The sequence below is a fragment of the Trichosurus vulpecula genome, chromosome 2 (genome assembly GCF_011100635.1).
Source record: "Trichosurus vulpecula isolate mTriVul1 chromosome 2, mTriVul1.pri, whole genome shotgun sequence".
NCBI classification, from domain to species: domain Eukaryota; kingdom Metazoa; phylum Chordata; class Mammalia; order Diprotodontia; family Phalangeridae; genus Trichosurus; species Trichosurus vulpecula.
In genome coordinates, this window is record NC_050574.1 from 54856876 (window position 1) to 54871381 (window position 14506).

The 14506-nt window shown below is 43.2% G+C and overlaps 1 protein-coding gene and 1 pseudogene across 2 annotated transcripts in view; one reads left to right on the forward strand and one right to left on the reverse strand.

Moving 5' to 3' along the window:
- Positions 1–14506, reverse strand: part of LOC118836441 — an 80348-nt pseudogene that overhangs the window by 64675 nt on the left and 1167 nt on the right.
- Positions 1–14506, forward strand: part of ALPL (alkaline phosphatase, biomineralization associated) — a 48639-nt gene that overhangs the window by 7372 nt on the left and 26761 nt on the right. The gene's annotated exons all lie outside the window — the stretch shown is intronic.

Consider the following 14506-nt stretch of genomic DNA (forward strand, 5'->3'; position numbering starts at 1 on the left):
TCCAGCTAGCAAGGAAAGCAGATAACTATAAAACACATAGGGATATCCAGAAACCAAGAGCTCTGGAAGGGGGAGGGGTGTGGGGGAGGGAGGTCATTATGGATCCCAAGGGAGAACAAGTTTTCCCATTGGAGTGGCATTTGAATTCCTTGTGTTCAGGGGCCATTTCTCTGCTGTATTTGTATCCCCTATACTTAGCAGAAGGCTTTGGCACATGGTAAGCACTCATTAAATGCTTTTTCATTCATTCATTTAAGTAATGAATTCATTATCAACAGTAATTTCTCCCATCACTTAGTACAGTGCATTTCATATAGTAGGCACTTAAAAAGATGCTGTTCGAATGGCATCTATCTAGTCCAACCATTCCCCTTCTTCATTTTACAGATTGGGAAATTAAGGCCCAGAGAAGGTCTTGCCCAAGGTCACATAGCAAGTTTTTCACAAACATTGTAGGTGATGCAGGAATAATTGGACCCCAGAATATCAAACTTGTCCTGGTTTGGGTTTTGAGTGACTTCCCTAAGGAACAAAAAGACAGAGCTTATATATGCTTAAACCACAAAGGAGGGGGAAGGCTTTAGGCCAAACGAGATTTGGAGAGGATCAACTGACTGAGATACCTTCTCCTGAATGACCAGGCTGATTCCTGATATTGCATAGGCTACCAAGGATATTCAAAGTCATCAGAGTTGATAGAGGGGCAGTCTAGGAAGCCTGTTCAGGGGCCTGAACAGTTACTTAAGCTGTAAGCATGGGGTTGGACAGAAACTGAAAAGGGTAAATGTGATTACCAAGGGCTGCAACTTTTGCTGCTGAGACAAGGGTCGGATAAAGAGTGAGCCTGGCATTTGCAGACTGCAAGGTCTGAGGGCAGCAAAACTGCTTCTTGCAGGGAAGAAAGATGGGGGTCCCAGTGCACTAAGGAATCCCCAGCGTTTCCAGAGTCGTTCAGTCGTGTGCTACACTAAAGACATAAAATTGTGTAGATGGAAGCAAATTAGATGCTTCCTTCTGACAGTCTTCAATTAAAGCGCCCCCTCTGTTACTTGATGCTGGACCAATGATATCAATTGTGCAGAATGAATGTCATAGGGCAGCTCTGAAGGGGGCTCCTCCTAGCAGGTCTGCTTCTCTCGTTCCAACTCACTTGCAAAGATTTCCTATGTAATGTTACTAAAATCTGCCAATAATAAGACTAATACAATTTGACACAACTTCCTATAAATTTGGTTTTCCTGTAAGTGGTAAAAAAGCCAGTTCAAACCTTATGGGTGTAATCCTATTAACAACAGAGCTATAAGAACATTAAATTAGGAGTCCATAATTCACCTGAAACTTTCAGTTTTTATATACCACTTGCTGTTTTCTAGCTCTACCTGATCCCTGTATCTGATATGGACAATGTCATAGGTTGAAGGAAAAATCTTAAAGGATCCATGATGACTTAACTTGGAAAATGAGTCCTTCTGCCTCGATAGGGAAAAAAAAAGGATTTTTAAAATTCCTTTACAATTATTAATGCAATTTTATATGTAAAATCCTTAATCCGACTTTGAGAAATTTTTATAAAAACATGCTCAAAGCCTGTATTTTCCATTAGAAACATTTGGAAGCCAATCATTTATGTATATCCTAGTGACCAGGACTAGGCTCTAGTCCTTAGATTTCTACGGTCTAATCTTGGTGCTTTCTCAATTTACTACTCCATTAAATTTTTAAAAACTTTTACATCTTGCTTTTCCTCTTTTGAGGATATATATCATCATCAGGATATTTTTGAGTCTTTCCTGCTATATATGGGGTCCTGTCCATGGTAGCCATTCAGACTCTGTGCTCAGGATGCAGTCAAACTAAGAAAATTATTAACTTTGTTGATAATCCACCTGTGGTTGAGCTAGAGCTGAAGAAATGATTTCAAGTCTTGGCTCAGCCATTTACTACCTAGGACAAAGCTATGGGCCTTGGTTTCCTCATCTGTACTATGAAAGGAGTGGAAGGTGTGTTGTGGGCCTCTTAGCTGGTTTGCTTCAATAAACATTTGAGTCAGTCAATAAACAATGTGCCAGGCGTTGTGCACATTGTAGATCTTCCTCCCAGCAGGTCTCTATATAATATGTCATATAAGCTCTTTGAAGGTGGAGACTCCTTCATTTTTCATTTTGTATTTGTATACTCACCACCTAACATCATGTCAGTGATCAATAAATCCTTGGTGGTGTTGGAGCTGTAGGAATTGGTCCAACCATTCTGGAAAACATGGAATGTGACTAAAATGGCCATACCTTGGACTCAGAGATCCCCTCAAAGCATATACCCCAAGGAGGTCAGTGGCAAAAAAGAAAGGCCCCATATACAGCCAAGGAATTGGAGCATGGCTTAAATAATAGTACATGAGTACATGTTAGATCATTTAAATGATCCAGCTCCCATTTATACTGTGTATTAAAAGGTTGCATGGTGTCTTAAATGCATTCTCATTTCATCCTCACAACAGCCTGAAATGCTGGATGCTATTATCACCTCCACTTTATTGATGTGGAAGCTGAGACTCAGGGAGTCATTCAAGTTCAGACTTGAGTCCAGTGCTCTCTATCCCTCTACACCAGGGCTGGCAAACTTAGCTGTACAAAAAAATTGCTGTCCTTTTCTATTCCCCAACTATGTATGTAGCTCTGTGAGTATTGCCTTTTGGAATAAGGAAACACATTTCACCAGGAACAGCATCAGGGGAAATTCAGGTAGGCTACATCAGTCAGTCTTCTTCCTCGTCTCTCCAAGTGTTGATACTGAGGAGTGTTTCATGAGTAAAGGACAGAAGAATCCAGTTTTTCCACACAGCTCATTTTGGGCGCACATTCCTAAGTGGCAGTCAGCTATAGTGGGGCACTGGGACCTTTGAGAGGCAGTCACAGGTTTCAGAGGTGCAGAGGTAGTTCCTCGCTTAGGTTCACCTAACCGAGCTGGAATTTGATCTCAGGTCTTCTGGAGATAAGACAATTCTGCATCGCTTGGAACTTATTTAATATTAGGAGGACAAAGATGACTGTGGTAAATTGGATGGCAAGTATGATGTGGAGATACTAGGCCTTGTAGATCCAGGCTTTGCTTAGAGGCCCTGAGCAGTGCCCTGGAGGAAACCACGCTTGGCCTCTTAACTGTCTACCTCCAATGGTCAGGGCTAAGTCCTCTAGACCCACAAATCCCTTAGTGAGTAAGGGGACTTGGTAGATTTTAAAAGAATCCTAAACTGAAAGTTCAGGACTCTTCGGTTCAGGTCACAGCACTGCTGCCATGACTTTTTCTAGGCCTCAGTTTTCTCATCTGTAAAATAGATAACAGGCAGCAGCAAACGGGACATGGAGTCTCAGAGGACCTTGGAATGGAGGGGCAGTTTGGCTTAATGGATAGGACACAGAACTTGGAGCCACTTACAAGCTGTGTGATCCTAGACAAGTCATTGTCTCTCGTGACTCGAGTTTCCTCATCTGTAAGACAAAGGCATCAGACCCTAAAGTCCCTTCTAGCTCTAAATCTAGGATCCTCTGATCTAAGGCCAAAGAGGGTGGAGTCCTTTCCTGTTCTAGATCTGGTATCCTGAGACCTGAGTTCAAATCCAGCTCTTTAACTTCCTTCACTCTTCTCAGTTCTCTTCTGTAAATGAGGTGGAACTAGACAACTACTCTGGTCTGTCTCACAGGGTTGTTAGAAGGAAAGACAGGGAAATGGGATTGTTTGGGGGTAATATCCAAGAATTCATTGAGTTTAGCTGTGCTGTTAATGAAGTAATAGGGTCAGGTAAGGTAATGGGCAGGGAGGGTTGGTGGGATGACCCAGGAAGGGGCAGAGACTACATGACAATATTAAGGGTTCTACAGAGACTTTTGCAGTGGAGTGGGAGTCAGGGGTGAGTTTTCTATAATCCACCTAATAGCCCTCAGGCAGCTGAGCTGGAGAAGGAAATGGTGAACCATTCCAGTATCATCGCCAAGAAAATCCCAAATGAAGTCATAAAGAGTCAAACACAACTGAAGAGTAACAAAACCTATAGCAGTAGTAGATGCTTTGAGGACGCACAAGCTGGCTCTGTTTGGAGGTCTGAGAAACTACTCCACTGGGAGGGGAGGGGAGAGGGAAGGGGGTGTTCTGTTCTGCAGAAACCATCAATTTGGATAATTGGAGCCCAGAAACCTGTTTCCTGAATCAGCTGAATAATTGCCTTTACTCTGGCCTGCGTGGACACAGACTTTATCTTTGGTTCCCAGAGCAGAGAGAGAATGCCACAATATCATCCTGCTTTCGAAAGAACTTGGCCCCAAATATTGATTGGCACAGAAGCTTCCTCTTTTCGAACTTAATCTCTGAGGTTGTATAAACCGCTTCCCTCTATCTGAGGAAGCTGTGTCCCTTCCTCCTTTGTGGTTATACCTTTCCAACAATCAGATGTCTCCCAGCCTGGCCCTCATCCAGCCTTGTAAGGTAGTGGTGGTGTCAGCATTCTGGGCTGGGACAGCATTCCCTCCTAAGTAAATTCACAGGTCCAATTAGTCTGCCCAGGAGCAGTTCCAAAACAGTGTCTTGTTCATTCCTAGGCACCTGGATCCCACGTCAGCTCTTGGGGTTTGGGGGGTGGTGGCAAGAGAAGGGAGAGTATATGTATGGAAGAGTGATGGGCAGAAAGGATTAGTAGGCAAAGGGCCTTTTTTTTTGCTTTTCTGTTTTGAGGACTTCCCGGAGAACTCTCCAGGAACTGGCAGTCAAGAGGCAAGTAGAGATCTGATATGGAGAAAGTCAGAAGGAACTGGATTAATATTGCTAATAGCCTACTTCTACCCCATTTTCTCGGCTTACTGGTTTGGTTTGCCACTTCCTCCTCCAGCTCATTTGACAGATGAGGAAACTGAAGCAAACAAGGTTAAGTGACTTGCCCAGGGTCACACAGCTAGTAAGCCAAATTTGAACTCGGTCTTCCCGGCTTCAGGCCCAGGGCTCTGCGCACTATGGCACCACCTAGCTATGAAACAGAATGGTAAATGATTATAGTAGTAACCTTGTGTTTGATAAATGTAAAAATCTAAGCTTTTGGGATAAGAACTCACTATCGGATAAAAATTATTGGGAACAAATTTCTGTTGACTCCAGGCCCGGGGCTCTACTCACTGGACCACCTAGCTCCTCTAGCCGCTAGTTAGTTTCACTGTTCCCAATCTTTCCCTTTTCCGCAGAGCTGGACCCAGACCTTGCTCCATCCCTCCCTTGCCTATGGCTTCTTGGATAAAATGGAAAACTTGTTAGACCTTCTTAATCTGCCAACCTTCTTCTTTCCTCTTATTTCACATTGTTGCGTTGATTCTTGAAGGTTCCAGCCCTATCAGACTGCCAGCCTGAAGTTCCCATGCCATCTTCTTTCCTTGTTTTATATTTATCTTTGTCGTCCCCCCCCCCCAAGTCCCAGGAACTGGGATCATTTGTATCCCAGAGTTTAGCCCAGGCTTCGTGATGACTATTATTTAATAATTGTAATAATTAATAATAATATATTATTAATAATAATAATAATTAATATTTAAGGATAAAGAGTCCCGTGGATGCCTCTAACTTTCTTCTGCTCCTTGGCAGAAGGAGCCCGACTTGCCAGCCTTGGCACTGGCCAGGTCAATATTTTGAACGTCAGCACTGACAAGACTTTCCCACAGTTTAACTCTTTGTTTTCCCCTCTTCCCTTCCCTGTTATCACCCCTGTGCTTGAGGAGAGATTTCCCCCTTCATTTAGTTAGGTTCCACTTAAATAAGAAACAGCACTTTCTAGCCAACTAGAAGTGAATTAATGATCACTGAAAAGGCATTAAATTGAGGGCCAGGAGACATGAACCCTTACTGATGGCAATCAACACATCAAGATGGGCCCGGTATGACTCAAACTTCCTCTTGAAAGGGGGTAGGGCAGATTTTAAAAGAATCCACTGAGGCAATTTTGACTGTACCTCTGTACTATGCCCCAGGCAAAAGGCAGCTTCATTGTGGTAAGCTGGACAGTACTGGAAACCGGAGCAGTAATAGTGATGTGGGTGCAAAACCAGCAGATGTTCCCTCACACTGGTTTTGAAAGATAAATTTCCATTTTGAAAGATAAATTCCCGGATGGTGTGGTATGGAGGGGAAGAGGCCACGGCAGGGTGGGTCAGGCCCAGGGTGGAGCCTTTAGATCACCATCTCTCAACCTTATTATCTAATAGTATAAACTAAAGGAGTACTAGTACCCTCTAAATTATCTGGGCTCTGGGACAAAGCTTCAATCACCCTGCCCTAGTCTCATGACTCTGGAGACCTAGATAAAAAGAGAAACCTCTTGGCGCCACTCTTAAGAGAGTATAGACTTATGGAATTGGAGTTGGGAATGACCTTAGAATCTATACTACCAGAATATATGTCAAGAGTGAAAATGATCTTAGAATATAGAATGCAAAGAGCCATTTCCCAATTGATAAATGGTCAGAAGATATGAACAGAAAAAAAAATCATGAAAAAGTGTTAAATCACCAAGCAAATTAAAACCAACTCTGAAGTGTACCACCTTACACCCATCAGATTGGCCAACATGATTGAAAAAATGACAAATGCTGGGGGGGAAGTGGGAAAACTGAGACACTAATATACTGTTGATAAAGAGTTTGTGAAGTGGTCCAACCATTTCCAAAGAACAACTTAGAACTATGCTCAAAGGGCTATAAAACTGCATTTCCTTTATAGACGTAGTAACAGTATTATTGCTGAGTCAAATGATTCCAAAGAGATCAAAGGGAAAGGACTCATGTAGCAGCTTTTTTTTTCAGTGGCAAAGAATTGAGATGCCCATCAACTGGGGGAATGGCTGGACAAGTTGTGATACATGATTATGATGGAATATTATTGTGATATGAGATAGAAGGAGAGGCAGCTAGGTAGCCCAGCCCTGGAGTCAGGAGGACCTGACTTCGAATCTGGCCTCAGATACTTGCTAGGTATGGGACCTTGAGCAAGTCACTTAACCCTGATTGCCTCTAAAGAAATGGTGAAGGGGATAGTTTGAGGAAAAACCTGGAAAGATTTGCCCAGGGTCACACAGCTAGCAAATGTCTGAGGCCAGATTTGAACTCATGAAGGAGGAATCTTCTTGACTCCGGGTGCCGCGTTCTATCCTGTGGTAACTCTATGTATTTGATTCTCTGCATTAAAAAATATTCTGAGAAGGGATCCATAGGTTTCAACAGACTGGGTTCTAAAAAAAAAGCCAAATGGTTAAGAATTCCTGATTTTCACAGATGTTAGCATGAAGGGGTTGACCTCGGCCTCTACCTCTCATCTCTAACCAATCCTGAGTCTTTGCAGATAGACCCCATGTCCTTTCATTCCCCACCCACTCCCAGCTTTTGGGACCCTCCACAATGAATGCCCACCACCCTATCCGATCTATTAGAAAGGGTCTTCTTCCAGATCCCAAAGTGGCTGGAGTGGGGGGAAAGAAGAGGACCCCAGAGAATAGCAGAAGGAGAGGGGAAAAGTTGTAGGAGGGACCAGAAAGGCCACAAGACAGAGCACAGAAGGGCTTGAAGGAAGTCAGCTCTGTTACTTGGAGAAACCATTTCCCTGGAGAGACATGAAAGCTCTTTTCATCCCATTCTGAATTCATCTGTGGTTTGATTAAACATACATTAATTGCTTGCCCAATGATTGATGCTTGTTCTTAAACTGCCCTTTTGGAATTCCCTGGAACTTAGAATCCTAGAATTTTTAGGGCTGGAAGTGACCTCAGAAAACAGAATGTCAGCATTGGAAGGGACTGTACAACGTAATAGGTCAGCTCTGGCCTCACCTGCTTCCTTTCTCAACCACAACTCTATCATTGACTCTTCTCCGAACATTTAAGTGTTTACTATCCACTTATGTCTCTTACATTCCACTGGGGGAAGCACCATGTACGCAGATAAGCAAATGGGGTGTACAGGCAGTACCAGGAAGAGAAGGAAAGGTCTCATGAAGTGGGTGGTACTTGAGTTGAGCCTAGGAGGTGATAACTTGAATTGTGCAAAGCAAAACATTCTAGGGAGGAGGGGGGAGCCAGTATAAAGGCCCAGATTATCACTGAGCTGGCCTCCAACCCCATTATTAAACTGAACTGGCTCTCACAAAGTTTACCAATGAGCTTTCATTTCTAGGTTCTAAATTTCTAAATTCCTGAGACTCTGGCTTTGGACGTTGCCATTTACTCCCTCTTCTTTAATCTATCTGACCACCACTCAGCCTTCATTTCTTGCCCACTTAGCAGATTGCTGTCTTCAAAGGCTCTTCTCTCCCATCAGCTCAGCTCTCAACTCTATTTCTATCTCTATACACATGAACCTAGCCCTCTCATCTCGATTGGATACCTCCCCTTGGGCTCTCTAATCAGACTCTCAAATGCACTCATCTTTCCTCCTCCAAAGCTTTTTTTCCTCTTGAGGACTCTTACTTTCAATCAGGTCTGCAACCTGAGTTGGCCTTGACTCTACCTGGCCCCTCTACTTTTAAACCTACATAAATAAAAATTGGGTTCGGAATTTTTAGAAGCATTAAAAAACACTTACGTGATTTGGTCAGTTAGAATGGTAGTACCAATGGAAGAGATGCTTTATACTGCTGTCTTCTCACACTTATTTGTTTTTGAGGAACATAACAGTTTCAGGTCTCCTGTTCCACCTATTTCCTTCAACCCATAACATTCCTATTTGGGGGTTTCTTTTACTACCCTTCTGTCTGAACATGTGGCTAATGGACATTGTTCATTTCTCACTTGACAATTCATCCATGTGCCATTGTAAAGAAGGTACTCTTAACAAGTGTTTGTGGTTATTTTAGGGGCTAAACTATCTTCCTTCATTTCTGAAGGCCTAATTCCTTGTACATATCTGGGAAGTCTCTGGATAAGGCTAGTCATGGTCCAGGAATGCTTTGTGATGTCCTAGAGTCAAGGATGGGTACTTAATGTTCTGTCACAAATTACCAAGCCATTTCTTGTAGCAATGATAAAAAAAGAAGGGAAAAAAAGCCATCTTAGCACTTCAGCTTTCACACCCAAAACCCCCACCTCTACAAAGAGAGGAAGGAAGTATATTTTCTTATCTTTTCTGAGATTCTGTTACATGCTCTGTACTTTGACCTAAATAATTGAATACTTGTTGGCTAATCCTCTGTCTTGTTTTGGAATCTCCAGTGCCTTGCACACAAGCAGGCACATAATATTAATTGAATAGAATTATTGAATTAGAGCTAGTTAGATGTAAAAGGTACTGGATCACGTTGCATGTTGGGAGCTGGAAGGGTCCCTTAGAGATCAGCTAAGTCAAAATGCCTTCCCGTTAACAGGAAACTTAAGGCAAAGTGAAGTGACCTTCCAAAGGTTGTATGGGCAGTGGTCAGTCTGGACTAGAACCCTGGTCTCTGGGTTCTTAGTTTACTGTGGTTCAAGGATAAGTGTAAGGATGTGCAGAGACTTCCTTGAGCTCTGACTAGGATTGACTAGAATCAGCCCTTTTGGGAGAAGATAGGGTTGGTATTAGCTAAGGGACAGGCCCGTCTGTGTGACAAGAAGGTCCTCTTGTTAACAGCTCTGCCCTCCTCACTTTAATGGGCTTAGCTGTTTTATTGCCATCCCTAACCCTTAATTCCAATGCCTTCCTTCTTTCAATTAGTCCCTATTTATCCTACGTATAGCTCACTTCTTATATATTTGTTTGTATGTAGTTTCTCTCTTTAGATTATCAACTCATTTTGCCCAGCACTTAGCACCATACCTGGCACACAGTAGGTGCTTAATAATAATTATTGAATTGTACTGAATTACCTTTATTTCGGATAGGGAAAAAAGTTTGACCAAAACCTAAGGGCTTTGAGGTCTTTGGGGAAGTAAAGGTACTGGCTGGTCCTCTCTCTTCCCCCCCCCTTGATTCTCTTTTCCAGTCCTTCTCAAGGTGAAATTCTCCTTGAGCCCAGGGCAGTGCTTGAGAAAGGAAACAGCTTGGTCACATACCAAGGTGGGGCAGATCCTTCATTTCAGCCTTCCTTATGAAGGAGGGAGCACCAAGTCTGGGCTCTGAAGGAAGTAAAGAAGGCATAGGTGAGATGGGAGTCTTGTCTCTTCAAGCCATGGAGTGGACAGCTCCCCCGAGTGCCTGGAGACTAAGAGGGCAGGACAAATTCAGAGGACAGAGGCCAGCCCAAATTGGCCAGACCACACAAAGTAGAGGAGTTTGGAAAGGTAGAGAAAAGTGGGGTTTGGAATTAGTTTCTGGGTTTAAAACATGACTTGACTCACTTTGTGGCCTTGGTCAAGTTGTTGACCTGGGCCTTGGACTGGATGGGCTGTAAGGTTTCTCCCAACTTTGGCATTCTCTCTTCTAAGGTCTCTTCCAATTTGGACAGAATGTGTTTGCTCCTGTAAGGAGCAAAGGTCAGGATGCCAGGTTTCCTAGGCCCTCCTGCTCCCCTTACCACTGGGTTCACCCTGCAAACCTCAATTAGACGCTACTTTGATGGATACTTTGCTGATTTCCATCCCACAGAGGCTTCATGGCTGGCATGGGTGTGAGAACAGTCTCACATTTCTGGAGCTTAGACAGCATCTACTTCCCTGTGGGCCAATGACACAAAGCTCCACCTAATTGCCTCCCTTGAGACTCCCTTATTTCATAGATGAAGAAAACTGTAGCCCAGAGAGAGGAAGTTTATTTGTCCAAGGTAATACAGGCTGTATCACCCTGGACTCCAACTTAAATCATCTGACTCCAAGGTCTGTGTTTTTGTCATTATACGATATTGAGATTGTGAAATTACACACCTATTTCCAAGCCTTTTAAGGCTATAGTATTGAATGTCAGACTCTCACCTGCCCCACCACTATCAAGAATTGTTTGTATATATAGAAAACAAATGGTGCTGCTTTCCCTGACAAGTCACAGCAAATAATATCTGGGTGCCCTCATGCATAACCCCAGCTATCTAGACTCAATGGAGAACACCCAAGGAGTCTGAACAGGGCCAGAACTGCCAACTTCGGTGCCAGATGTTTGAAAGCCTTTTTCTTTTAGGACTCTCACTTAGAGTCTATTAACTCTTCTTTTACACACAGTTCTAATGAGCCTAGTAGGTGAAATTCATCTATGAAAAGAGATCTGGATTTGAAACCTGGTTCTGCCTCTTATATGACTGTATCTATGACATTCAGCAAGTTAATCTCCCTGGGCCTTAATTTCTTTTTTAGACTAGACTACCTCTGGTCCAGCAGTAATGATGCTTTGTTGTTGACTGACTGGTTACAAAAAGGTTCCTGCCCTCAGGGGAAGACTTAAGTACAAATTGTAGCAGGAAGAGAGAGTACTAGTAACTGGGATGATCAGGAAGGAATACTGGAGTCAAGAAGAACCAGGATTGAATCCCAACTCTGCCCCTTGCTACCCTGGGTAACCTTGGGTAAATCACTTCCCATGAGCTTTGAAGTGAAGGCACTGGTCTCTAGGTTAAATCCTATGATCTGGTTTTCCTGCACACTACAGATTAAAATCTGAATTTAAAAGGGGAAGGGAACAGAAAGCCTTGCCAGGTAGGGTCAATGACATTTTGGCTCTAAAGAGTGGGTAACGCTAAAAAACAAATGAAGGGAAGCGTTCTAGGCATGGGGTGGACAAAAGCGTGGAGTCTGGAAATGAAGTAGGAAACAGGAGAATCGACCAGACAGAGGATTGACTAGAAAGGGTTTGGAAGGAGATAAAAAGTAAATCTTTTCTTTCAAAAACAGGATTAGGTTTATTGCAAAGTCAACAATAAGCCAGCACCTGTGTTGGGGTGATGGCATTGGAAATCCTTCAAGCTATTTCCGGTCCACTGACACTTGAGACTTCTGTAAGGTTTTAGGATTGGAAGGAATCAATCTAGTCTGGTCACAGTGTGTGACCCTAGGCAGATCAGTGTGCCGGGCAATCCTCTGGGAATTATGATAGCTAACGTTACAGAGCACTTCCAGGTTTGCTAAGCATTTTTGATTCTCACAGCTAGTAAGAAAGTGTCTGAGGTCACTCACTCCAGGGTAGCTAAGTGGCTCAATGGATAGAGTGCCAGGCCTGAATTCAAATCTGGCCCCAGATACTAGCTGTGTGACCCTGGGCAAGTCACTTCTTCCTGTGTGCCTCAGTTTCCTCATCTGTAAAATGAGCCAGAGAAGGAAATAGAAAACTGCTCCAGTATCTTTGCCTAGAAACTCCCCCCGCATCCTCCCCCCCAAAAAAAAGTCATGAAGAGTCAGACATGACTGAAATGACTGAACAACAACAGAAGTTGGGGAGGGGGAAGCCAGCACCTCCCAGGACTTACCATTTTGGGAGAGCTATGATTATTAGGAAGGCTTTGGTGATAACAAGCTTACTTTGCAATGTGGTAACAGTAACAGGCACCACCACCATCACCAGCAGTAACAGAGTAATAGAAAGGACATTCAGATTGTGCCGAGCGCTTGCAAAGTGCTTCACAAACACATTGTCTCACTTGATTCTCTCAACAACCCTGGGAAGTAGGTGTTCCCATTATTATCCCCATTTTATAGATTTGGAAACTGAGGCAGACTGAAGTTAACTGACTTGCCCGGGGTCATATAGCGAATTGAGTTTATACAGGTGGCTGGATTTGAACTCAAGTCTTCCTATTCAGTGCTCCTAGTCCTGCCCTTTGAGACTAAACAGAACAAGTCTAATTTTCCATGTACAAGGTCAACCCTTTAAATACTAGAATGTCTTTGCCAAAAAAGCACTGAGTGGTGCCATGGAGAGTTGGACATGATTGAAAACGATTAAGCAAAGACAATACTTGACCCCGTATCAAGTAGAACACAGAATGTCAGGGCTGAAAGGGATGTCAGAGTTCTAACATCATTTTATGGAGGTTTTTCACCAAGCCAGGCTGGATCAGCCCTTCCCTCCACGCTGTTTCAATGAGTACATTGTTCTTCTACCATGGGATGGCTTGCCCACCAGGCCTCTCGGATAAGCCACCTTGGGATAGACAGATTCCTTGGGTAATTCCCAGGTAGCCAAATGTGGAATACCCAGACAGTATTTTAATCCCCAGATGATGTTGCTTCTGCCTCAGCATGTTTCTGAGTTACCTTCCCATGGCCCTCCTGAGTCCCCATGTCTTCAAGAAACAGACTCATTCCTTCGTTCCTCAGAATCCCCGATTATGGGATGAGTGCAGATTACTGGCATGGGGAGTGAACAGTCCTTCCTTTATTGTGCTAGTTTTGATCCCACACTCTCTGGTCATATGTTTTCATATCAACCATTTAGATCAACACTAGTAAGGAGGAGATGTATTCAGGGGAGGGAAAGATCCCTGAATTCTGGTCCTGACTTTGCCAGGGACTGACCCCAGCAATGGACCATGGGCAAGGCACTAAGTTGTAAAAATAAGTAATAGTCACTGGCAGAATTGGAAAGCTTGAACCTATGGTGGCTTCAGTTTTCCTAGCTATAAAATAAAGGAGGTCAGAGATTCTTTATGTGCCCTGGACCCTTTTGGCAGTGTGGTGGTGAAGCCTGTGGGCTCCTTCTCAGAATTGTTTTGGTTAAATTTTTATTTTAATTTATAAGCATTTCTATAACTTATTCTACCATATGTAATGTGTATTATACTATATAATATACAATAATAATATATAAATTATTATACCGTAAAAATGATTGCACACGAAACCACAAATCTGCTGTGCACAACTTGCTATTCCTTTCAAATATACACCAATTATATAAATTTCTTCCCTTTTTTTTCTTCCCTCACCCTAGAGATGGCTACCATTAGACACAAATGTATGTCAGAATCATGTTTTTAAATGCATAAAATACATGGAATGACAAAATTATATTGAAATACAAGGAAGTTCATGGATGACAAAGGAACCAACTGTACTGAATTCAGCTTCCTTGTGTATCTATGTAGCCATCTCAAGAAGTTAAAGATCTCCACATTAGTTGGTCCTTGAAGTCCCTCCCAGCTCTGACATTCTGTTCTTTTAGGTAAATTGCACGATTACCCCTCAAAGAGTCCATTCTCTAGTCTGTTTTGTCTCTCGCTTCAGAGTTCCAGCTCTGTTTGGGGCAGGTTATCCAGTCCCAGGGTGATGCTGTGTGACCATGTGGTTGGGTGGAGTTATGGGGCCTTATCTCAAGGAACATCACATCCCCAGGAAACGTTAGCTCAACATTGCACTGGCTGTTCCAATGTCACCCGAGCACCCTGCTGTATGGCACCCTAGGGTAATATCCAGCTGCTACAGGCCCCAGCACATTCATACCAAGCTTCCCCAGAGATGGTTGTCCAGAGTTCACTCTTAATTGGAGCATGTTGGAAGAGTGTACGTGGAATGAAAACATTCCTGGGGAAGGAAAGGGGGTAATCACAGAGTTATAGGCAGAGAAGCCTGTAGGACAGTAACAGTACCTCCCTC